The sequence below is a fragment of the Megachile rotundata genome, chromosome 2 (genome assembly GCF_050947335.1).
Source record: "Megachile rotundata isolate GNS110a chromosome 2, iyMegRotu1, whole genome shotgun sequence".
Taxonomy (NCBI): domain Eukaryota; kingdom Metazoa; phylum Arthropoda; class Insecta; order Hymenoptera; family Megachilidae; genus Megachile; species Megachile rotundata.
Genome location: NC_134984.1, coordinates 21,166,937 through 21,194,384, shown reverse-complemented (window position 1 = coordinate 21,194,384; position 27,448 = coordinate 21,166,937). Strand labels below are relative to the sequence as shown.

General features: G+C 39.3%; 1 long non-coding RNA gene across 1 annotated transcript in view; it reads left to right on the top strand.

The window, feature by feature from the left end:
• The first annotated feature begins 9,918 nt into the window (after positions 1 to 9,918).
• Positions 9,919 to 27,448, top strand: part of LOC143263995 (uncharacterized) — a 66,371-nt gene continuing 48,841 nt past the window's right edge. Inside the window, exon 1 of the long non-coding RNA XR_013037323.1 lies at positions 9,919 to 10,339. This is a non-coding gene — a long non-coding RNA (uncharacterized LOC143263995). The remainder of the gene's footprint in view (positions 10,340 to 27,448) is intronic.

Here is a 27,448-nt window from a genome sequence, read left to right as displayed (position 1 = left end):
TTTTATTATAGCTTTCGTATTCTGTCAACTTTTATTTATTAATAGAGGTCATTAATTGAGATTATTAATAGAGGTTAAGTTAATTGTACTTAATGTTGAGTTTAAGATTCTGTGGTAAAAAATGCACATAGCGTTTACATGTTCATAGTTGTATTTTTATAGCAATCTCGTGTTCTGAAGATATATGATATATTAAAAAAATTTTGTTTTTAATAATTTGAAATTATTGGATTGACCAACATGATGACCATATGTGATCGACATTGCAAACTCAGTTAAATTCTATGATTTTTCAGTCTCATTGCTGTAAGAGAACTATGGAAAGTTGAAATGTTTGACATATTAAAATTGTTGGAAAGATAGATTCGTAATAAAATGTTGATTTCCTATCAGTTAGGAGAAACACAATGTAGCGGAGCGTTTGATAAGTGAATCGGGACTATATTTCTCAGAGTTAGAAGTAAGAAGATTTCCACCCCTGTGGTTCTTACATTATGGAGAGGGTCGAACGCTTGGCTCAGCGACTTTCCAAGTTTTTTGATGCTCGGATATCTATAGACGATGGAATCGTGCTCGCGTAGCTTGAATCAATAAGAACGGTTCGAGTGTTATTTCACCGGGATAGGGTAATCTTCGTGAGGGTTGTGTACGTACGTATTTCGCTGCAGGATCTTAACGAACCCCTACGGGCTGAATCACAAAGCGATCGTCGACGAAATAATTGTAAACGATAAATCGTTTGCTGTATTCGCGGAAAAACTTAATCTGATTTATGTTACATGCGGAGTTCTCGGTAAAAACTCCGAATCCAATCGAAAGTTTGTTCGAGCGGAGTAAAGATATGGTTTCCCGAACCGAAGAGGATGATATATCAAACTTTGTTTTGTATCGTTTCTTCCTATCGTGTCTTAAAAAAGAAACATGCAAAGTAACTTCTTACTTTGCGTCCGTACTTTATCAACGGTAATAGGAGTTTTGTTAAAAAAGTGTTTATAAAAACTTATGTATATTTCACTGGAGTTAATTATTCTCCTCTTCTAAAAACCTGAATGAATAAGAAAGCTATACGTTTCTTTGTTAAAAAGTGCTCATAAAAACAAATCTTGTATTTCATTGAAGTTATATGATCAGGAGACTTGTTCTCTAAAAATTGAACATAAAACCTGAATGAATAAGAGGGATATACATTTCTTTGTTAAAAAATGCTTATAAAAACTGATCTTATATTTCATTGAAGTTATATGATCATGAGAATTCTTCTGTAAAAATTAAGTACAGAATAAAACCTGAACGTATAAGAAAGATATATGTGTCTTCATTAAAAAGTGCTTGCAAAAACAAATCTTACATTTGATAGAAATTACATGATGATGAGACTTGTTCTCCAGAAATTAACCACAATATAAAACCTGAATAAATAAGAAAGATATATGTGTCTTCACTAAAAAGTGCTTACAAAAATAAATCTTACATTTCATTGAAGTCACATGATCATGAAACTTGTTCTCTAAATATTAACCACAGAATAAAACCTGAACGAATAAGAAAGATATATGTGTCTTCACTAAAAAGTATTTACAAAAACAAATCTTTTATTTCATAGAAATTACATGATGATGATACTTGTTCTCCAGAAATTAACCACAGAATAAAACCTGAATAAATAAAAAAGATATATGTGTCCTCACTAAAAAGTGCTTACAAAAACAAATCTTTTATTTCATAGAAATTACATGATGATGAGACTTGTTCTCCAGAAATTAACCACAGAATAAAACCTGAATAAATAAGAAAGATATATGTGTCCTCACTAAAAAGTGCTTACAAAAATAAATCTTACATTTCATAGAAGTCACATGATCATGAGACCTTGTTCTCTAAAAATCAACCCAGTATAAAACCTGAATCAGTAAGAAAGTTATATGTATCTTTGTTAAAAAGTGCTTACAAAAACAAATCTTTGATAGAAGTTACATAACTGAGACTTGTCTGCTAAAAATCAGTATAAAACCTGAACGAGGAAGAAAGCTACATGTTTCTTTGTTAAAAAGTGCTTATAAAAACAAATCTTACATTTCACAGAAGTTACGTAGCTCGTGTCCTAAAAATGAACCACAGAATAAAACTTGAATAAGAAAGTATTAATACACATAACAAAGAAGCAGTTAAAAGTTTTAACCGAACAAAAATGGGAATAAAAGACCCCAAAACCCCTCGAGTGTTAATGTACTCGCGTTGAGAAAAAAAAGTGACGGGTAAAATAAACCGTAACCCTCGCATTCGCACCCTCGGATTAACCCTTTTAAGCGTGAACCCTCGTGGCGGCAACAAAGGAAGAAACAAAATTCAGTCGTCGTCGAGAAGCAAATGGGACAGAAAGCATCTCGTTTCGCGAGCTGCGCTATTCACGAATCGGCCCCGTGCACAATGGAACACGGGGGTTGAAACCGCGGTGGTTCCCCATGGATTCCTCGAGGAACCGAGACCGTCCCGTGTAGGGATTTGCGGTGAATGGAGCTCGTCCGATAAAACTATGGCAAACGTCCCGCAGCGTGTCGCATCTCGTCACGCTCGGACGTTCGCAGCGTTTTTGGGCACCGACAACGTAACCGAGCTCGTTCGCGGCCCATAACTGCCACAGGAAGGTCAGGGGGGCCATAAGTTATCGGGAATGACTGGTACCCGTGACATTTTTCATCGACTCGCCGGTGGGGACGAGCTCGGAAACTGCACGGAATTCTGCTGTCGCCAAAGGTCCCGCTGGAACCTCGGAAATAGGAAAGTGCCGGATGAATGCGGACCGGAATGGAACGGATTTGCGACCCGGACCAATGGAACGTTTTAACGCGGGTTTCTGATGAAAGTTACTTGATATACTTGATGTAATTTCGAACGATTGAATCGCGGTTCATCCTTTCGCTTATAATCCAAATTAACTTTGTTCTACAAATTTATCTTCTTCTTTAACGTTAGAATTGCTTGAATTTTATAGGATTTTAATCCGAAATTAAACTAGCAATTTTTGTATTAAATGGGAACTAATTAACGAGTATTCACGAAATAGTGAAACGCTAAAATGATCGTATAATAACCTATTAGTACCCTTTTAATATCCTCTAAAAAATATGAAAATATAACAGTAAGCTTGCGGAGGTGAAATAAATTGCGACTCGATTAATTTTTCAGCGAAGGAAATAAGAATGGAGAAATTATATCGAAGAAAAGGAGATTGTACGTTTCTATCGGACGGAACACGAGTGTCTGGCGCAGTTAGTTCAATTTTGAGGACGATAAGAGGATCAAAGCATTGATAGGTTCGAGATGTGGGAGCATTGTGCAGTATCTCTCGCAGTCCGTACAGAGACTGCACAAGAAACCCGGTGGCTTTTGTTGCAGTGAATGTAATGTGGTTATAATACTGTATAAATGTTAATGCTGAAGGATCAAACGAAAGCCCCTAGTCACGGACAGTGGTCGTGGACAAAAGGATTCTGCTGTTTGGTGTACAAGGGAGAACTTCCGTGTATGTACCACGACGGAAGCTCTATTGGATAGCTAACATTCTCTTTGCCACGGGTCACAAATAGCTTGTATTATTTCCTACGAGATATCTGCTTCTCCGAACTCGCGATTTGTTCGATTTCGTAAGACCACTTTCGCGAGTGAGACTCAGGGTATACCTTTTAACTTACCACACTTTGTTATATGTTACGTTTCAATCAGAACGTTATGTGTGGTTACATGTTAGACTATCACGCATTTATACGGAACGCGTGGACTACACAACGCGTGGGATACACAACGCGTGGAATACACAATGCGTGGGATACCCAATGCGTGGAATACACAACGCGTGGGATACATAACGCGTGGGACACACAACGCGTGAGATACACAACGCGTGGGATACACAACGCGTGGGATACCCAATGCATCAGATACACAACGCGTGGGATACACAACGCGTGGAATACACAATGCGAAGGATACCCAATGCGTGGAATACACAACGCGTGGGATACACAACGCGTAGGATACACAACGCGTGGGATACACAACGCGTGGGATACACAACGCGTGGGATACCCAATGCATTAGATACACAACGCGTGGGATACACAACGCGTGGAATACACAATGCGTAGGATACCCAATGCGTGGAATACACAACGCGTGGGATACACAACGCGTGGAATACACAACGCGTGGAATACACAATGCGAAGGATACCCAATGCGTGGAATACACAACGCGTGGGATACACAACGCGTGGGATACACAACGCGTGAGATACACAACGCATGGGATACACAACGCATGGGATACACAACGCGTGGAATACCCAATGCATTAGATACACAACGCGTGGGATACACAATGCGTGGAATACACATCGCGTGGGATACACAACGCGTGGGATACCCAATGCGTTAAATACACAACGTGTGGGATACACAACGCGTCAAATATACAACACGTGGGATACACAATGCGTCGAATACACAATGCATGGAGTACACAACGCATCAAATACAAAACGCGTCAAATACACAACGCGTGGAATACACAACTAGTGTTACTGCCTGAAAGGGGTAGTAGAGGATTCTGAACAAGATTTTCCTCCACAAAAATGGTGTTTGAATCTTCCATATAATTAAGTACACTAAAAACGATGAAGAACATGGAAAATGGCGTACCATGGCGTAACAAATTCAGTTCCTTCTAATTTCTACGAAGTATACTCTCAAAAATACCTGTCCGGAAAGAAAAATAAAGAGAACTCCACGAAATAACATCAGGGAACGTACAGCCCACACGAAAAGCCACAGTAACTGCAACGTAAAGTCCATTTCATTCGTCCGGTTCGTCTGTAAAGAGCGAGGGTGGCTCAATCGGGCGTCCAGATCGTGTAGTTGCCAGTTTACGAGTGTCTGTCTCGGACACTGGAGTTTTATAGGCACGATGGAGCACGGTTGTAAATGATAAGGCTTCCAAGGAAAAATTTACGATATGACAAGCTTGCGCCACGATCATACCCGTTAAGGGCAAACGCTCGAAAAGAGGCTGCTGGATAAAAATTTCTGGCTGGACTTACTGAGGAAATTATGTTCGCCAGATCCTTTGAACGAATCGAGATATATCTTTACGGTTCTAAATTTTTTGGTTTCTAGATTCTTAGATTTCTGGGTTTTTAGATTTTTGGATTTCTAGATTTCTGGGTTTTTAGATTTTTATATTGCTAGATTTCTGAGTTCTTAGATTTTTATATTGCTAGATTACTAGATTTTTAGATTTTTAGATTTTTAGATTTTTAGATTTTTAGATTTTTAGATTTTTAGATTTTCTGATTTCAATATATCTGAATTCCTAAATTTCTACAAAATTACCAACAGCTAAATTTTATAGATGTTGTACCTTCTATTTTAAAAATTGAAAACCTGCAAGTTCAAACATTTACAAAAATAAATTTTCATACGTAGAACAAGTATGAGTATATAAAATATTTTTCCACGACCCCAATTCACCCCATTTCTTTCCTCTCGTCGCGAGTTATCATTTACGTTCACGTCATTTTCGTAGCTACGACCGGAAGCTGAGCTGTCCACAGCAGCCATGGAAAGCGACGAAAGGCAACGTAACGAAAATGGCGCACAAAAGATATTATACGCGACGTGTTATACCGAACTTTGTAAATACGTCGTAACGAATAGGTGCACACGAAGGTGAGAAAGGGGCTCGGTAACCGGGTGAAATTGCTTCCATGCGACGAAGAAACGTGTAGGCTTTCATCGCGAGAATAATTCCAGCGCCGTGTTTAATTACAAATTTTAATAACAGTATTGTGGCGAACTGGGGCAACTTTAAGTTAAGGTTTATTTAATACGCGGCTGTGCTACATTGATCGACTGCTTTTGTACCTGCTTTTCACTTTCAACTCCAGCTCGACGTCTGAGGTTAGGTTTGCTTGTTTGTTAATCATAAATATTAAACAAATATTTTGTAATTTCTCAGAGATGTTAATTCAGAGATGATTTAATTTCTTGATATAACATTTTTATTTCAGTCACTTCAATATTTCATACATTTTTACTTTTTATAGGGACATAAGAAAATACTGAAAGAATTTAGCTGATTGTGGAGTGAAAAAATGTAACATGGTAGATTTTACAGAAAGATTATGGATATACATACATGTGGATCACACATGAAACAATAGCGAAAAATGTTGTGCTTGACAGTCAAGATGGACGACACAGAGATTCAATTTTTTAACAAGTATACAATATACCCAAAACAATATGTAACTGATCCATATGTGATCCACATATGTAGCTCCTGGACCCAAAAATTATCCACATAGCCCTGAGAAATGATAAGAACATCCCTTGATGTAACAAGAAAGAATCACAATATTAAAATTCGTGGAAAACACCCCTAAATGTAGCGAGAAGTAGGGCAAGCAAAGAGGGTTCCTCGAGCGGAATCGCAGCCTGAAAATCGTGTAAGACCCGCTATCAAGAAAAGTATTTACATATCCGCGTTTCACGAGCGTGTCAGGCCATCAACTTCAGGGTTTGCGCATAAAACGCCAGCGCCAGTAAAGTGGTGCGACTCTAGGAGCGACAGCATTCGTATTCGAGCGGATCGCGCGCGGGAACGTCCAGGTTTCGGCTGGAAGCCGAGTTTCGGAAGAGTAGTCTGCTCGGTAAGCAGCTTAACCGGTCTTAAGCGGCTTCGTGTCCCTCGGAGATTCTTCCCCGGTCACTCGGCGCACACCTGACGAGTGCAGGTGAAAATATCCATCCGACACTCGTTCGCCAAGTTCCCGATTACCCGATTCCCCACGGACGGGCTTTCCATACCTCAAAACGCGTCTCCGGGTCACCGGGGATTCCGATCTCATTTCGAACGAATAAAGCTTCGCCGTGAACGCCGGCGCATTCCTGAACGATCGACTCCGAGCGTTCCAGCTTCTTTGTCAGGGCAGTAATCGCTGCTGAAGATCTGGACATCGCGAGCTCCCCGTGGCGCGGGTTCAGACCCACAGATCCCTATCTTCCGGGCTACCATTTCGGCCAACCTGGACGATCCGCTTTCGAAATGCTCTTCTTCGAAATGTTTTCGTTCAGAGATGTGAATATTTGATGCATCCGTGACTAACGCGGGTCAAACGATTTGTGGTGCAGGTAATGGCTGCTCATGAATATTCAACCTTTGGTGATGTAAGCTGTGAGAGCTTGGGTAATTATATCAAGTTAGAACTTTTGAGTGATTTCGAATATAATTCCGATATTATGTCTGAAGGGTATTCACCCTAAATCGACTCCAAAGTATACGTTGCAGTGAAGCTTCACGATTGGAACACAGTAGATGTACTTATTTTATTGATCTCAAGCTCAAATAGTTATTAAATAGTATTTAGATCTAAGTAACAAAAAGTGGATCTCTATAACCTACATCAGGTTAAATTGCAGTAAAGTTTCATGATTGAAACACATCAGTAGGTGCTCTTATTTTATTGATCTCAAGCTCAAATAGTTATTAAATAGTATTTAGATCTAAGTAACAAAAAGTGGATCTCTATAATCTACATCAGGTTAAATTGCAGTAAAGTTTCATGATTAAAACACGGCAATAAGTGCACTTATTTTATTGATTTCAAGCTAAAATAGTTATCGAATAGTATTTAAATCTCAGTAATAAAGAATGTACCTCTATAACATACATCAGGTTAAATTGCAGTAAAGTTTCATGATTGAAACACATCAGTAGGTGCACTTATTTTATTGATTTCAAGCTCAAATAGTTATCGAATAGTATTTAAATCTCAGTAATAAAAAATGTACCTCTTTAACCTACATCAGGTTTGACAATTAAGATTTCCTTTTCTTGAAATCTCCGAAATGAGAACCTTGAAATCCTCCATCTATAAGAAAGATTGAGTACAGCAAATAAAATATTTTGGTTAAACTCGGTGAAATGAAAAGCTTCAGTGACCAACTATTTTTGTGCCGGCACCGCAAAGAATATCGCGAGGCTTGCAATCGACGTGTAAAAAGAAATTAAAAGAAACCGCCTCCTCTAAGAATCAACTTCCGCCGTACACGAAGAAACGCTGGCTGAGCATAACGCGGAAGCGTGCAATAAAAAGCGCCGGAAGTCGAGGAGCAAAGTAAATGAATGGAATCTCCTGACGAAGAGCAGAGTGGTACTCGTGGCTGACATTCATTTTCCGGGCCTTCTTAATGCCGCGTCCCTTTCGCTGAAGAACTTGCTACAAAATAGAGCGCCACCCCCTCTTCTTCTTCTCCATTCATCTTCTCGTTTCTTTCGCACTTTCAAGGAATTCGAGCAGCGTGAAAGAAGCAGATATCGAGCCGGAACGGGGAACGAAACACGCGCGCGGCCAAATTGTCGCTCTTTTCTTGCGAGGACCGTGAGGGTATATTGGGTGCCTCAGGAAAAGTGTGAAATGACGTGCTTATATGCTCGTTGTAAGGAACGGTGGATATATTGTATGTTATGACACTGTATATTGCCAGATGCATAAACTCTCGTTACGGTGTTATACGTTATGGTGTCTTGCATTGGATCTTGGGTGCTTTTCCCAGGTGCTGTGTGTTGACGTGTTGTACTTCGACGCGAGTATCGTCATAAATTGGATGTGGTCGCGCTATGTATTCGATGCGTTGTGTATTCCACGCGTTGTGTATCCTACGCGTTGTGTATTCGATGTATTGTGTATTTCACGCGTTGTGTATTCGATGCGTTATGTATTCCACGCGTTGTGTATTCGATGCGTTGTGTATCCCACGCGTTGTGTATCCCACGCGTTGGGTATCTCATGCGTTGTGTATCTCATGCGTTGTGTATCCCACGCGTGGTGTATTCCACGCGTGGTGTATTCTACACGTGGTGTATTCTACGCGTGGTGTATTTCACGCGTGGTGTATTCCACGCGTGGTGTATTCCACGCGTTGTGTATCCCACGCGTTGTGTATCTCACGCGTTGTGTATCTCACGCGTTGTGTATCCCACGCGTTGTGTATCCCACGCATTGTGTATTCCAAGCGTTGTGTCCTCGATGCATTGTGTATCCCACGCGTTGGGTATCTCATGCGTTGTGTATCCCACGCGCGGTGTATTCCACGCGTGGTGTATTCTACGCGTGGTGTATTTCACGCGTGGTGTATTCCACGCGTGGTGTATTTCACGCGTGGTGTATTCCACGCGTGGTGTATTCTACGCGTGGTGTATTTCACGCGTGGTGTATTCCACGCGTGGTGTATTCCACGCGTTGTGTATCCCACGCGTTGTGTATCTCACGCGTTGTGTATCTCACGCGTTGTGTATCCCACGCGTTGTGTATCCCACGCATTGTGTATTCCAAGCGTTGTGTCCTCGATGCATTGTGTATCCCACGCGTTGGGTATCTCATGCGTTGTGTATCCCACGCGCGGTGTATTCCACGCGTGGTGTATTCTACGCGTGGTGTATTTCACGCGTGGTGTATTCCACGCGTGGTGTATTTCACGCGTGGTGTATTCCACGCGTGGTGTATTCTACGCGTGGTGTATTTCACGCGTGGTGTATTCCACGCGTGGTGTATTCCACGCGTTGTGTATCCCACGCGTTGTGTATCTCACGCGTTGTGTATCCCACGCGTTGTGTATCCCACGCATTGTGTATTCCAAGCGTTGTGTCCTCGACGCATTGTGTATCCCACGCGTTGTATATCCCACGCGTTGTGTATCCCACGCGTTGTGTATCCCACGCATTGTGTATCCCACGCGTTGTGTATCCAACTCATATATCCCACATGCTCCATACTCTACATATTCCTATATCTATCATAACGCGTGTGCAACATACAGTGTAACGTCTGTGTTACGCTACTACATATTTTTTCGCGTTATATCGCCTGAAATGCCAAAAACAATATCCTAATTAATAATTCATAACTCCCTTATACATTTCTTTTGAGGCAGCTTGTATAATGAAATAGGGGGAAACCCGGAGTGGTTGCGAGGAAAAAAAGGCTGTCGCGGCCTACGACCTCGTCTTTCATCTTTCTCTTTCTATTTGCGTCAATCAGTTAGTCTGAAACGGGCTTTATCCATGGAACGGTCGCGGCTGTCGCTTCGTCGATTTTCAACGAAAGGACACGACAACAATAACGACGTTTCCTTGGGTGGAGAAGTAAGGGGATGTAGATTCGTGGTGGCGGGACGAATTAATCCGATTCGTCGATAGTTCGTGCCGGGATGATTGTGAAGGAATACCTTCGTTCCCTATGGAATGTAAAGGTTCTAAGTGTTAGAACGAAATCGACGATCATGTAAGTCATTTTGATTTCTATAGAACTATTAACTTCTTTGTCAATTTATGCTACACTTTTTTTGTGGTATTGTTATGAAGGTTCTGGTTCTAGAATCCGAATGTTGTTCGAATGATTATATCTCAGGTGATATAATTATTTGGCGATCGCTCAAAGTCACAAGTAAACGAGATAGAGTATGTCTGTGACTGTACTGAAAATTAATGAATTACACCATTAACCGTAATGAGACAGATGGAATATTTCGATCAACTAGAGAAAAAGATAATAAGTCTCCTGTATATGTAGGTGTGGAAGTAGATACCTCGTATCGGAAATTTTGATGCATTCAAAGTTGCAAAATTTAAAATTTTTTTATGCGACAATCTCAAAGTTTAGAAATCCTCAAAGTGTCAAATTGTCAACTTGTCGAATTGTTATATTGTCAAGTTGTCAAATTGTCAAATTGTCAAATTGTCAAATTGTCAAATTGTCAAATTGTCAAATTGTCAAATTGTCAAATTGTCAAATTGTCTAATTGTCAAATTGTCAAATTGTCAAATTGTCAAATTGTCAAATTGTCTAATTGTCTAATTGTCTAATTGTCAAATTGTCAAATTGTCAAATTGTCAAATTGTCAAATTGTCAAATTGTCCAATTGTCAAATTGTCAAATTGTCTAATTGTCTAATTGTCTAATTGTCTAATTGTCAAATTATCAAATTGTCAAATTGTCAAATTGTCCAATTGTCAAACTGTGAAATTGTCAAATTGTCAAATTGTCAAATTGTCAAATTGTCTAATTGTCTAATTGTCTAATTGTCAAATTGTCAAATTGTCAAATTGTCAAATTGTCAAGTTGTCAAACTGTCAAACTGTCAAACTGTCAAACTGTCAAACTCTCAACTTGTCGAACTATCAAATTATCAAATTGTCACAGATGTGTAAATTCGCAAATCAACAAATCCTCAAATTTCCAATCCGAAATTCATAAAATTCTGAAGTGTCTAAAATAACAAGTTTGTTCCAAAAGATGTATCGATCAAAGGACATTCGTTGAGCGTTTCAAACGATCCACTTAAGGAACGTTGCCTAATCCATTCTAGCGTGTACCGAGTGCAAAGCGTTTGCTGTTGCACGCGTACAGAAGCGAGGACTGTTGTCTCGTGCCGAAGCTTGGTCTTCTATCTTGGATGTTTGCGTGTACGTTTCTTGCGAGTAAACGTCATTTTCCTGAGGCGTGTATACAAGCCCCTTGGGAACGCGCGTTGAAACACTTGGTAGTGAAGTAACTCTCATCTTCCCTGCGCTGTAAACAGCTTCTTGTGTGGCTTCAACGTTACTCGATGTTAATAAGCAATGAATACACACGTACCTAGGTGTTCTGAAACGAGGCTGAATAAATGCCGCGTCCTCTTAACCGGAAAACGAGTCATCCGTTTTGTCTTGCGAAAATGAAGAGCTGAAGGTGTAAACGATATTCGCGATAATTGCTTGTGTTGATTAAAGGAATCTTTCCGAACGAATATGACGAAGTGCAAATTTATCTCTCGTTAATGTAATTGCGATCTATTCAGCGATAATTTCGAATTCAATGAGATTTTCCTTTCAAAATTTATTATCGAATAATGTCGTCAATAAAGAGCGCACATTCGGAAATATCAGGATGGCTAATTATAATCATAATAGCGTTTAATAGTTTCTATTACGTTATAGTGTTATTGCATTAATGGCGTTCCAAATAGTATATCGTAACATTATACCGGTTTCGTAAATAATTAATTTGCGTTTCCTGCATTAGGGTGCATTACCCCGGAGCGCGCTATACGCAACTCTGTTTATTTGACTTCCATCTGTTTGAACGAAGTCTTAGTCAACACTCGAAACGAATGTGCAAATACGAAAATTTCGTTGTTCATACGTACGTTGATAATTTTACCCAAAGTTGTGCGATTTCACGATTACTTGCATTTTGATTGTCTTTCTCGTTCCATTATCTCGATAATATACGAGCAGCAAAACTTTCAGTCTACCGACTTCCAGAATCGCACGATAGCCGAAATTAATCGGTCGTTTGATCGCGAGCAACGTTCGAGATTAGGATCACGTCTGAACGGCGGAATCGATCGAGACCAGGTTTGATCCTCGTCGTCCTCGTTCGAGGTCATCGTAATGACCAAAGGAAGGTTCGGGGCTCGAAAAATCTTTTTCGAGTGGCCGGTGGACTCACGTGCACGGCAAACGGAATAAATTGGCCCGTGCCGATCGAAATTCCCATGGACGAGCGGATCGGAAATGGGAATGACGTATAAAGGAGCCAGAGCACGTAGGGTCAGTTTACCAGGCAAGGCATATCCTGTACACCGTGAAGAATCCCCGGCAAATCTTGTGTATGTCCAGCTCGTCACATGACCCCGCCAGCCCCCGGCTGAATACTGATCGGCCTCCTCAGAGACTCCAAACGGTTTGCGTCCCTTTGTAAAATCAGTAGCGAACCTTTCAGCCTCCTTTTTGCTTGGATCGCGAACAGCCAGACTCCGATCCCTCGACCCTTTATAGTCGCATTCCTTTCTGTCGTCTTACCTCGTTCGAGTTACGTGTATCCTTCAGTACCGAGGAAACGCGTCCAGATCGTTACGTTTCGACGATCCTCCTGAAAAGGATACGCCGAAAAAAGGGCCGCGTTTTATGCGTTAATTTCGATTTTCCTCTTTCAAATAATTCAGAGATACTCTTATATCTTCTTGTCATTTTATTCTGTGTTGTGTCAGATTTTATTCTGTCGTGAAGATCTTTAAATTTCGAACTTCAAATTCAAATATTAAAATTCAAAGAATTCAAACATTTTGGAAAAATATATAACAGAAAGAATGTATAATTTTTAGAGAAACTGTATGTAAACACTCGTACATTTTCATACTTTCCACAACTTGTTCCAGGGCCATATAGCGAGACTGCACCGTAATCGACTTCAATCGAGTCCAAATAAAAAACCAAAAAATAAAGAATTTTATATAATAACACTACGTAGAATAATTTTAAGAAAAAAAAGAAGTATATCTTTTAAATGAAGAAATGTGCTACAAACGTCATAAGTCAGGTTTCTCAGAGTAGAACGTGTTAATTAAAGGTATCATTCTCCGAAACAGGAGGTACAATCGTTCGATCAAATTTCTGAGAATGATTCTTGTTCCTCTTTCAGCTACTCCAATTACGACAGAACTTATCAATTCCCCGAATCTCTAGCAGCGTATCAGCGAATCTTTCTCTCGCCGTTCTGTCCTCCGTTCACGAAACTCCTTCCAACTTCTTCGGCGCCGTTGTAATACCTCATCAGGTATTCCCGTCAGATAAGAAGACGAACGTATGTCTCGGTGGCTGTTCGTTTCCGGATTATCTCCGAGTCACGGTTTTCGGTGACTACCGTCTCACGCGGACTGTTCTATTAAAGACGCCATAATTTCCTTCCCTCGACAGCCATCAAATTACAAACTGTATCGCGCGGTTAGAGAGGGAAGGAGAGGGTCAGAGCGAAGCCGCGATCAGCTGCTAACGATACCAAAAATGAAATTAACCGAGGGAGAGAAGCCGGATCGCGGCTAATCTTGTCTGGTATATAGCCGTCCCGATATCCTTCGTAAATAGATTACCGTGGCGACGTTAGGTGACATCCTCTTTAACGTGACAGACCGAGTCGCGATAGAGGAATCTATATGCAGGGTGCGATCCTTTCGGAAAATGCGGAAAATTCGTCGGGAAGACAGTGGCGTCGCGGTGGCGGAACAAGAAGTGGGCGAAGAGAGGAGGGAATTGTACGGGACACTGATAAGAGAACTCGGAAGAAACTGGCGCGCTTTGACAGCCGGTAAATTAAAGTATATTTCCGCGACGCTAGAAGGCAGATGTGCTGTACGTGGTAATCTGAGAGAATCCGAGAGCCGAGATGAAAGAAGGCAGCATTCGAAAGAGGGAATTTTTTATGAACGAGATAGCTGGCTAGGGGGATACTGGTGGCAAAGGGAATGCTACCTGCGAACTATACCAAGGTATACACGGTGGACCTTCGATCGAACAGTATCTTCAATGTAGACGAGTGAAATATCGTACAGAGGCAAATATACACGGTGCTCCAAGCGAAAATTTATTGTTTCGATCGCCTATAATCTTCAAATATATATAAATGAAATACTATGCACAGGTAAATATACTCGGAGTTCTGTAGATTGAATGGCCTTCGAAGAAACACTGTAAAGTTCACTATCAAGTAAAAATTCGCTGAAAGTTTCAATTATTTTCAAGTATACCATTTCACCGCATATACATATATATATGAACATTTTATTTATTTATTTTATCAACTTGTACATATATGAACATTTTATTTATTTATTTTATCAATTTGTACATATGTAGACATTTCATTTATTTATTTTACAAGCTTGTACATATATGAACATTTTATTTATTTATTTTATCAACTTGTACATATGTGGACATTTTATTTATTTATTTTACAAGCTTGTACATATATGAACATTTTATTTATTTATTTTATCAACTTGTACATATGTAGACATTTTACTTATTTATTTTACAAGCTTGTACATATATGAACATTTTATTTATTTATTTTATCAACTTGTACATATGTAGACACTTTATTTATTTATTTTACAAGCTTGTATATAATATGAACATTTTATTTATTCGTTTTACAAGCTTGTATACATAGATGGGCCTTTATAAAACTTGTCTCATAATAAAAAGCTCTAACAGCAAATTGAAAATGAATGTACTTCCTCAGTGTCACAGTAGATAAATCGTTTTGATCACCATATAAGTGTCCAGCTGAGAGAGCCGAGGAGGAAAAGAACACCGGGAGAGTAAAAGAAGTTGTCAGAATCAGATGAGAAGGCTGGCGACTGTAGATCGGGCTAGCCTGGCTTATCTGATGGGCACACAGCCGCGAAATGAATCGATGAAACAGACATTCACCCGTGAGCGTACGATCGTCCTAACAACTTTCCAACGAAATCGTTGAAACGTTGCCTCGTTCGATCGAGCTGTCAACCTTCCCGACACGCCTCGAAGGGGAAACTTTGCTATTGCCGGACCGTGTTACTGTTTATTGGATGTCGACTTATTACCATCGGTATTGGATTAGGATTAGATGATCGGAGTCTACGAAATTTGACGAGTTTGCAAGCCTATGCTTAGAACTGGATTAACTTCGATGTTTAATTGGATCTTCACTTAAGTGGATTTGGAGAAAATGGGGTGTATACGGATTTTAATATTTTGGTAGAGAAGGAATTATGGTAGAGGAGCTGTTACTTTTTTAAATTATTATACTTAAAAAGGGATATTACTTAGGTGAAGTAGGGTTCGTCAAAATGGCTGCTACTCTTTAGACAACCATTTTGTATAACTTACTGCAATAATAGTATCCTCTATGCTCGTCAAAATGGCTCTTACTCTTCAGACAACCATTTTGTATAACTTACAACAATAATAGCATCCTCTATGTTTGTCAAAATGGTTTTTACTCTTCAGACAACCATTTTGTATAACTTACTGCAATAACAGCATCCTCTATGCTCGTCAAAATGACTCTTACTCTTCAGACAACCATTTTATACAACTCACAGCAATAATAGCATCCTCTATGTTTGTCAAAATGGTTTTTACTCTTCAGTCAACCATTTTGTATAACTTACTGCAATAATAGCATCCTCTATGTTCATCAAAATGGCTCCTACTCTCCAGGCAACCATTTTATACAACTCACAGCAATAATAGTATCCTCTATGTTCATCAAAATGGCTCCCACTCTTCAGTCAACCATTTCATACAACTGACAGCAAGTTACATAATAATTTATAACAAGAGTACTTTACAGTAAGAATAACCCACAGCAAAATCTTATTAACTCTTCAATTCCAAATGACATCCATAATTCACTTAACCATCGATATTTAAATGTACCATGTCGTATGCACAAATGTTTCAACATCGATCGAGGTTTCCTTCAAAAGTTTTCGAAGCTACAAATCCTGTTCGGAAAACCGTGGCACATTCTTCACCAAAGGCACGTAACGCGCTTCTTCGACGAAGCTTGCGGCTCCAAGACAATAAACACGTTTTCATCGAGGAGCGCGTTTTTTTTTTCAAACGAGAATTGTTCAGGGTCGAGACGCTAGAACGCCCGGATCTTTCGAGCTGCGAAGCCCTGGAGCGATCTAGGATGTGCCCGCACGAAACCCAGGGTCTGTCTTATCTGGCTGAGCGCATTTCTCATCTCTGAGAACACCACCCTAAACGCCCCACCCCCGTCGGTTACATTGAAATCACCGACAGAAATTCACCAACTCTTGACCGACGACAGCTGGGAACCGTAACGTTGACCGGAAGCTACGCTCGCTAAAATGGCTGGTTAGTTTCTTGAATTTTGATGTTTTTGGATAAGTTATGATACTACTGAAAAAATTAGATAAAAAGTGTGGATGAAAATGTGGAGGTAGATGAAGTTTAGGTACGTGGATAATTTGCAAATTTCTAAATTGAAATGTCGGTGACATTTTCTGTGTTCTTAAATTTTTCTACTTAGATCAGACTTTCAAATTTCTTCCATCTTCCAGAATAATTGTCGTATTCGCAAATCAGTTGTAGATTTTCATGTACAAATATTCGAAAATTTAAGAATTTTCGTGTACTCAAATACGTACATTCTCAAATTGCCACAAATCCAAATTTTCAAATACAAAAATTTCCATACTCCCGCATTTGTTTCTACGTCAAGTGACGTAGCAGTTGAAAACGACAGTAAGGTGTATTTTTCGTGCCAAGATAACATAACGATATCATTAAAAAACTAAAAATCGACGAAAAAGGTAGAAGGGTAGAATTGGAAAATATGTAGGTCTCATCGAAATGTACAAGGCACAACCGCGATAGTTAGAAGCGATGAAAGAGGGTGTCGTTGAATTCTCGTCGGTGAAAAAGCGCGTCGGTGATTTGAATGTAACCCCGTCCCGTTTCGTCCGCTTTTCTTTCCATTTCGCTCTCAATTTCTCCGTGAAGGGTCTAGCTCGGTCCCCTTGTTATTCCAACTCGCGGTCTCATCTTCGTTTCCGCGTTATTTTTTCCTCGGCTCTCTTTTCATCCCCGGGCCGCGGCTTCTTCATCATCCTCCGGTTCGAGCCTCCGGTTTCCTCCCAGGCTCGTTTCTTTTTCCCCGAGTCGTCCAACGTTTTCTTTCATTCGTACGAAACGCCTCAAAGACCCGCGACGGGCCGTCATCGTCGCGAGCAAACACTCGCTCATAGAGCTGGCGACCGCGAGACTCGAAAGGGTTGAAAAGCGGACAGATTTCGTGCGGGGATCATTTCCGCGTCGCGATTTCTCGAACGAGATCGTCGCGCGAGTTCTCTTTGACCGGATAACAGAGCTGCTCGCGTGTTTGTAACGCTGATTGCGCGCGGCTGCAAAAGAAGCGGAGCGGAGAAAAAAAAATCGAGGAGGAGGAACGAAGACGCCTCGGGGTAGGACGCGTGCGGGTCGTCGGAGAGGGTGCACGGAGGAAGATAAGAGAGGAATCGAGCGATCGATAGAGAAGCAGGCTGATTGAAGATGAACCTCGGAGACGAGGAATTCTGTTCGGATAGAATCTTGGATTCCTCTAGGAGACTGCCTCTCCTCCTGGATTGTCTGTCCGTCGTTTTTCACCGAGCACTGCTTTCCCGAAATTGATTGCCATGGGCTTTGATCGTGCTTCCTCGAAAAACTTCCAGTTAATCGGAAAATCCGAAATATTTATAAACGATTATTCTCGTATTTATGGAATATTATTCTGTTGGTCATCGAGCTCTTTAATTCTTGACATTATAATAAATAATTATTCTTATAAATGTAGTAAATTCTACATATTCCCTTTCTGATTTTATACTGGGAGTATAAGGACATGGAGGAATCTTGCAGTACAAAAATTAAAATATAAGGATCTAGGGATAAAGCCCAGAAGTCCATGTTTAAAAACACAAGAAAGCAATCTAAATACGAATGTATAAAAATATGAAGATCAATATCACTCGTCAATTACAAAATAGAAAAATGTCAATTTCACAAATTACAATTAGCAAGCACCGTATTACGTTTAAAAGTACGCAGCAAGTGAAACATCATTTTACATTTAAAATGAAATGTACCGAAGTAAAATATCAACATCACATTGCTCATTAAAATGTTAATAACAATATCTGCATTCTGATTCGCGTTTTAACATCAATATTACACAATATTTTCATCAACGATACTTTACGTAATATTAAAATAGGGAACACAGTATTTTGCAATAAGTAAAGAGAGAGAGAGACGTAGACTCTCGTATAATTAAATTCGCTGTGAACGGCATTTTCATGTTTCCTTTCGCCCAGTAATTACATTGTTGGACAAATTAATAAACTTTTCTGTGTTGTCGAATAATAAACGATAACAGTGCTCGAATCTGTTAGGTGGTACTGTAGAAAGCAACGTTATCAGCAACGTCCATGTCAGTCCGGTTGGAAAAATTAACGCGCTCGATGTTTGTGCGGAGAACGAGGCAGAAAAGGGCTCGTTTATGATGCGAACTCTTTTGTGATGTTCATTTTTAGAATTTCTTTCTACGTTCGCTATGGACGCGTTTGTTCTCGCTCGAAATTGCTATTTCGTTCCGTGTCCGCGGTACAAAGACAAAATTGCTGAATGTGAAATTAAAGTGTCACGAATTTTAGCACATTATGGTCTATGGGAAATTGCGAATTTTGGAATTTGGGGTGTGGACTTTGGTCATTGGGGATTTGGGGATTTGGGAGGTTGGGAATTTGGGAGATTAGGAATTTGGGAGATTGAGAACTTGGGAGATTGGGAACTTGGGAGATTGGGAACTTGGGAGATTGGGAGTTGGGACGCTTGGGAGTTGGGACGCTTGGGAGTTGGGGAGCTTGGGAATTTGGGAGCTTGGGAATTTGGGAGCTTGGGAGTTGGGACGCTTGGGAATTTGGGAGCTTGGGAATTTGGGAGCTTGGGAGTTGGGACGCTTGGGAGTTGGGGAGCTTGGGAATTTGGGAGCTTGGGAATTTGGGAGCTTGGGAGTTGGGACGCTTGGGAGTTGGGGAGCTTGGGAATTTGGGAGCTTGGGAATTTGGGAGCTTGGGAGTTGGGACGCTTGGGAGTTGGGACGCTTGGGACTTGGGAAGCTTGGGAATTTGGGAGCTTGGGAATTTGAGAGCTTGGGAATTTGGGAGCTTGGGAGTTGGGACGCTTGGGAGTTGGGACGCTTGAGAGTTGGGGAGCTTGGGAATTTGGGAGCTTGGGAGTTGGGACGCTTGGGAGTTGGGACGCTTGGGAGTTGGGACGCTTGAGAGTTGGGGAGCTTGGGAATTTGGGAGCTTGGGAATTTGGGAGCTTGGGAATTTGGGAGCTTGGGAATTTGGGAACTTGGGAATTTGGGAGCTTGGGAGTTGGGACGCTTGGGACTTGGGGAGCTTGGGAATTTGGGTGCTTGGGAATTAGGGAACTTGCGAGTTGGGGAGCTTGGGAATTTGGGAGCTTGGGAATTCGGGAGATCGGGGAATTCGAGAAGTTGGAAATTATGAAATTTGAAAACTGAAACCAGCTTGAATAAGCTTGAAACCAAAACTCCAACATCGTAGAATCTCCCCAACTACCATAAACATTGATCGTTGAAATCAGCAATCAAGTAGAAAAGTTGAATGAAGCTTTGTCCTAATGTAAAAAAGCACACGCTCGCAAGTTCGTAGTTCGTTTCCAGATGTAAATGGTGTCTTATCGACCTAATTACAGTTTGAAGATTTATACCAAACGGAAACGAACCTGCACCGCCTCGATCCCCCTTCGGGCTATACTATCAGAAGTCTGTAATTCGTTCCTCTTATCTGGTCGATGGTAATGAATGAACTTTTAACATTATTTCTCGTCGAGGATCGAAGTCGATACCGAACAAGTACGAGTGGCATCAAGACGTTCCGATAAATGCAGGAAAACACGATTTCCTCTATGAACTCCACGACTTTTGCTGATCATGATTTTATTTGTAAGGGTCGTGATATTGATGCTGTAGATCAGATTTAATTAACCAATAAGTTACAATTATTTTCTACTATGTTGCGTTGTAGATGTGCTCTTGACATGATTGATAAGCAAGGTTTTGTTGTAGAAATCAATTCAATTCTTCAATTTTTCAATTTTTCAATTTTTTAATTTTTCAATTTTTCAATTTTTCAATTTTTCAATTTTTCAATTTTTTAATTCTTCAATTTTTCAATTTTTCAATTTTTCAATTTTTCAATTCTTCAATTCCACAATTTTCAATTTAACAACCTGAAAATGTCTCAACTTCTCAATTTTTAATTTAACAACATAAATATTTCTGGACTTTTCAATTTCTAACTTAAAAACATAAAAATTTCTCAACTTCCCAATTTCTAACTTAACAACATAAAAATTGCACAACTTCACAATGTCTACTTTAACAACATAAAAATTTCTCAACTTCACAATATCTACTTTAACAACATAAAAATTTCTCAACCTCTCAATTTGCAATTTAAAAACATAAAAATGGGTAAATTAGGTAATTGATGATTTTCAAGGTTAAATGTTAAAGTTTCGAAATTTCTCCCAAAGAAATCGTTCGCAAGATGAGGGATTTTTCGCTAGGAAATAGGGTTTCGCAGCGGTTCGATGTAGCCGTCGTTTCCGCAATCTGGTCAATCTGGAATCTACGACAAAACGATTGCACATTGGCACGTTATCAATGCAATCGCCAGCCCAGAGCCAATACTCGTTCTCGTTCTCCTCGCGTGCGATCCATTTGTCAAACTTGCGGCAAACTTCGAAATCGAATCTCGTTAAAACATATAAACATAAATGTGCGCGCTTAGTATTCAACGAGGTTATACCTCGTGTTATTGATCCTTCGGTGTTTGATCTTGCCGTCAGCAATTTAGAGAAATTAGGTAAAAGGTGTTTCCGGAACACCTCGACTCGTAACTTTCGACTTCAATTAGAAGATAGGTCCTTCTGGGTCCTGTAGTCTTCTGGCAGATTTAATTAGACGGAAGTAATGATGAAATGAGAGGTCATCATAAAGTTGAACATTTCAAATGTTAACTAGTTAAATATTCAATTACCTTTTCATAGTGTTATGACTTTATTTCAATAAATTCAAGATGCTCGAAATTAAAGACATTTTGGAATTATTGGAGGTATTGAAAGAAATTATTTTAAGTGTCACAAGTATTATGGAAAATTGCGAATTTTGGAATTTGGGGATGTGGAGTTTGGTCATTGGGGATTTGGGGATTTGGGAGATTGGGAGATTGGGAGATTGGGAATTTGGGAGATTGGAAATTTGGGAGCTTGGGAGTTGGGACGCTTGGGAGTTGGGACGCTTGGGTGTTGGGGAGCTTGGGAATTTGGGAGCTTGGGAATTTGAGAGCTTGGGAGCTGGGGAGCTTGGGAATTTGAGAGCTTGGGAATTTGGGAGCTTGGGAATTTGGGAGCTTGGGAGTTGGGACGCTTGGGAGTTGGGGAGCTTGGGAATTTGAGAGCTTGGGAATTTGGGAGCTTGGGAATTTGAGAGCTTGAGAATTTGGAAGCTTGGAAATTTGGGAGCTTGGGAATTTGAGAGCTTGGGAGTTGGGACGCTTGGGAGTTGGGGAGCTTGGGAATTTGGGAGCTTGGGGATTTGGGAGCTTGGGAATTTGGGAGCTTGGGAATTTGGGAGCTTGGGAATTTGAGAGCTTGGGAGTTGGGACGCTTGGGAGTTGGGGAGCTTGGGAATTTGGGAGCTTGGGGATTTGGGAGCTTGGGAATTTGGGAGCTTGGGGATTTGGGAGCTTGGGAATTTGAGAGCTTGGGAGTTGGGGAGCTTGGGAATTTGGGAGCTTGGGGATTTGGGAGCTTGGGAATTTGGGAGCTTGGGAATTTGGGAGCTTGGGAATTTGGGAGATTGGAAATTTGGGAGATTGAGAATTTGGGAATTTGGAAATCTGGGAATTTGGAAATTTGGAAATTTGGAAATTTGGAAATCTGAAAATCTGGAAATCTGGGAATTTGGGAATTTGGGAGATTGGGGAATTCGAGAAGTACGAAATTGCGAGATTTAGAAACTAAAAGATTTGAGATGCACAAACTGATTTTTGTACAGCGAATGTTTCGAATTAAAGAATATATTCCATGAAATCTAAAGCACGTTGTTTTCCAAGAAATATATAGTCTAGAAAGCGCAGTTCATCTAAAAAGCACCTTAGACACTTCATAAAATTCCGCAACCTCCGTATTTCTTTCCAAGCTTTCCCCGGAAAACGTGTCTCTGGTTTGCAAATTATAGTTCGCTTTAAAAAATGTCCAACACGTACTTGAAGATGTCGCAATCTCTATATTTCCTATCCTCGGACAGGCTACGTTTTCACTCGCAAATTACGGTTCCCCAGTTATGCTTTCGTAATTCCTTTTAATGTCTTCCTACGTTTTAAAGGGACAATTCGAGACCCATGCACGAAGAGCGATGTAAATATTATGAAATAATCTTGCTGAAATCGTAGACGGATAAAAATGTTCGTTTTAAACTTGATACTTTATGGAGAGGAATTTTTACAAAACGCGGACCTCCCCTGTATGTACTTTCTAAATCCTTGTAATGATAAGGACGCTTTCAACCCTCGGATCATAATTCTGAGAAGAGGGAAGATTTAAAGAATTCTTCGCAAATCTCTACAGTATTAAAAATACTCGACCCCACCGAAATTTAATATTCCATAAAATTTCACGAGAAATGTCGGTGATAACTCGTACCACGCACCCCGATATTATACGAGCTATACGGTGCAGACTTATCAAATTTATGTTTACAATTTTCATGACAATGTTGTAACAAAATTTGGACGTTAACGGAGATACCGTGAATATTATTATATTTTTAGTTTTAGTTTTTTCAGGGGAAGAATTTTTAGATTTTTTGGAGATCAAGTTTTCAAATTTGATATCCAATAAATAGAAAATTACACGCAGTGCATTTTACAAGATACGTTATTTCAACAAAAACTCGACCATTTTTAAAAATGTGTCTGCCCATTTTCACTAATTTTCAACTATTTAATTGAATTTAATTTGATGGCGTAGTTATGATGTGCAATGAAAAGAAGGTAAATTATTGATACACGCAGTGCATTTTACAAGATACGTTATTTAAAAAAAAATATGCTCGACCATTTTTAAAAATGTGTCCTGCCCATTTTCAATAATTTTCAACTGTTTAATTGAATTTAATTTAAAGGCGTAGTTATGATGTGCAATGAAAAGAAGGTAAATTATTGATACACGCAGTGCATTGTACAATATACGTAATTTCAACAAAAACTCGACCATTTTTAAAAATGTGTCTGCCCATTTTCACTAATTTTCAACTATTTAATTGAATTTAATTTAAAGGCGTAGTTACGATGCGCAATGAAAAGAATGTAAATTATTGATAGATGTTTTTGCTTCCCGATATCTGTGACGTTATCGTCCGATCATATAGACGCAGCAAATATGGATCAAAGTAACGAAAACCCGAACACAGTCAATCAAGCTGATCCCGAAATAGCATGAAGCTCGGAACGGCAACAGCAGTAAACATCCGATTCGAAACCAAATTTGCGATGATGACGACGTCGAGTTTAATCCGCGCGTCGGTATCCGGTCGGCAGAATCCGGATGGAGGAGATAAAAATGACGAGCTGCGGGACAAGCAAAAATCGCGATACGTCCCGTTCGCGGCCGTTGCAATTTCCAGCTTGTCAACGTTCTTGCGGCCCTCGCCGGAGCGCGAAGAAAATGGCCCCTGTTGGCCGCGAGTGCCATTTTGTTTCGTTAAGCCCGTCGACGTTTCGCTAACGGCGGAAATACGTGCGAGACCGTGCACGCACCGAACGAGGGGGCCGTGCGACAACACGCGGAACATTACACTTTTATGGCAGCTCGTGATTATGTATCAACCAGACAGATTTATACGTTATGTATGGCCGCTATCGATTTTCCCGGCGAAATGCAGAAACGCCCGTTGAGCCCTGTGGGAAATATGCAACGGCGAAGTAATGGCGTTCGGGGCAATAGGCGTTAATCCGGAATAGGCACCTGCCTGCCAGGACCGTTTCGGGCTAAAAAAAATACAGAAATACCCGGACGAGTGCCATGACGGTTTGATGGTTTTACGGAGCGACGGTCTCAGAGTTGTGTGCGCCATTGCCCAAAGAGTTATCTGCAACACTCGTTTTCCAACCATTTTTTTATGCTATCTTAAATTTCGTTGCGGTGCGGACTACCTTTTTTCGACAGTTCGATGGTTAACTGTGATTGGCGACTTCGATCAAACACAGCCCCCGGTACTCGAGTTATGACCACATGCAATAATTTCGCTCTTTTAACCGCGGGAGACTGCGGTTTGATAAATCGACTGTGGTTAAGGACAGTTTGACGACGTTTAATAATTTTCGAGTATCGATGGTTGAAAAGTTGGGCATTTAGAAATGTGGAAACTGGAGTGACAATGTAGAAATTTTTGCTTGGGCAAGTTTTATGGTATGACAGTTTGGGAATGTGGGAAATTTAAGATTTCCTCTTATTATTATAAATTATATAGTTATAATTTAAGAACGTAGAAATGTGGGAGTATGTACGTACATTCGGGAACATGGAAATTGAAAATGGAGAGGATACATTTTTAAAAATGGTCAAGCATATTTTTGTTGAAATAAAGTATCTCGTAAAATGAACTGCATGTATCAATAATTTACTTTGTTTTCATTGGACAACATAACTGAGGCATCAAATGTTTCAATTAAATAGCTCAAAATGGTTAACAATGGGCAGAATGCATTTTTGAAAATTGTCAAGCATATTTTTATTAAAATAACTCATCTCGTAAAATGATATAATAAAATGCACTGCATGTATCAATAATTTACTTTGTTTTCATTGGACATCATAACTAAGGCATCGAATGTTTCAATTAAATAGCTCAAAATGGTTAACAATGGGCAGAATGCATTTTTGAAAATGGTCAAGATTATTGTTGTTAAAATAACTCATCTAATAAAATCATACTCTAAAAAAATCTATATGCATCAATAATTTACTTTCTTTTTATTGAACGTCATAGCTAAGACATCAGATAACTTAGTAAAATAGTTGCAAATAATTTAATGATTTTTTTATTGAAAATGAAAATGTATAACTCGATTTTGAATATGGTCTGACATTTTTGTGATGATAATAACTTGTCTCGTAAAATAAAACTTGTCAATGAATAATACTGTAGGATTGGAATTAACTCGATTTGATGTTTTTTTTAATAATTTTAATACAATACTGTCTGTCTCGCTTCTTTACAATCTCACACGTCGCGCCAAAAATTACTTTCGCTCTCTGTTCTCGCTACTGCTCTCGTCCTCATGCATCCTTCGCAAATATACCCCTCGTTCACCCACATTCTCACATACACAGACTCTCAGGTTATCGCACTCACTATCTCTTTCTCACTTTTATTATCATTCGCACTCTCTTTCACTCTCTCTCGGTCATTCACCTGTCGCTAGTTTGCGGTGTTTTGACAGTTCATCGGTGGCCCTAACGACAGCTGGTATTTGTATTTCTCATTGCCGTTGTTTACATCCTAACTGTCGCTGGTTTAAATACTAACGGCTTATACTCCTACAATACTTCTATGAAATCATCATAAAAATTCATCATAGAAATTCATCATAGAAATTCATCATAGAAATTCATCATAAAAATTCATCATAAAAATTCATCATAAAAATTTATCATAGAAATTTATCATAGAAATTCATCATAGGAGTTCATCATAGAAAGTCATCATAGTAAATCATCATAGAAAATCATCATAGAAATTCATCATAGAAATTCATCATAAAAATTCATCATAAAAATTCATCATAAAAATTCATCATAAAAATTCATCATAGAAATTCATCATAGGAGTTCATCATAGAAAGTCATCATAGTAAATCATCATAGAAAATCATCATAGAAATTCATCATAGAAATTCATCATAAAAATTCATCATAAAAATTCATCATAAAAATTCATCATAGAAATTCATCATAGGAGTTCATCATAGAAAGTCATCATAGTAAATCATCATAGAAAATCATCATAGAAAATCATCATAGAAATTCATCATAGAAATTCATCATAGAAATTCATCATAAAAATTCATCATAAAAATTCATCATAGAAATTCATCATAGAAATTCATCATAGAAATTCATCATAGGAGTTCATCATAGAAAGTCATCATAGTAAATCATCATAGAAATTCATCATAGAAATTCATCATATAAATTCATCATAAAAATTCATCATAGAAATTCATCACAGAAATTCATCAGAGAAATTCATTATAGAAATTCATCATAGAAATTCATCATAAAAATGCATCATAGAAAATCATCATAGAAAATCATCAAAGGAATTCATCAGAGAAATTCATCAGAAAAATTCATCAAAGAAATTCAATTACACTCGAAAATTGTGATTTAAACAAAATAGGTAGAAATGATAAAACGCGGCTTACAAACGAAGCGTATTAATTCCTTTTCGGCAGAATCTGTAATAAGATATAACAAATAACGATTTTCAGTGAAAATTATATGCAATCAAAATAATAATCCGCAATATGTATGTTGATACGTTTTCCATCCCTTTCACAGCGAAATCCATGCCGAAATTGGTTAAAAGCTCGCGAATTGGCTTCTCGACTTAATGTTTATTTCGAGTTGAATTTTAAATTATTTAAACAAACATCGTTTCAATTCGGAATTAATGGCAGTAAAATTTTCATACGTGTCCCCCAGCGGACAGCGATTAAAACGCTATTTCGGCAATGATTTTGCAAAAGCGATCCCCCAATCCTCTTTTAAAACAGTAATACCTCTTTCGAATAGAGCGGTGTTTCACCGCGAACTTTTATTTCCTGAAAGTTTCTGTTACCCGCGAAAATGCATTTTTTTTCAAATCGAGGCGGAATGTTATCGTTGAACTTACACGAAAGGCATTTTAATC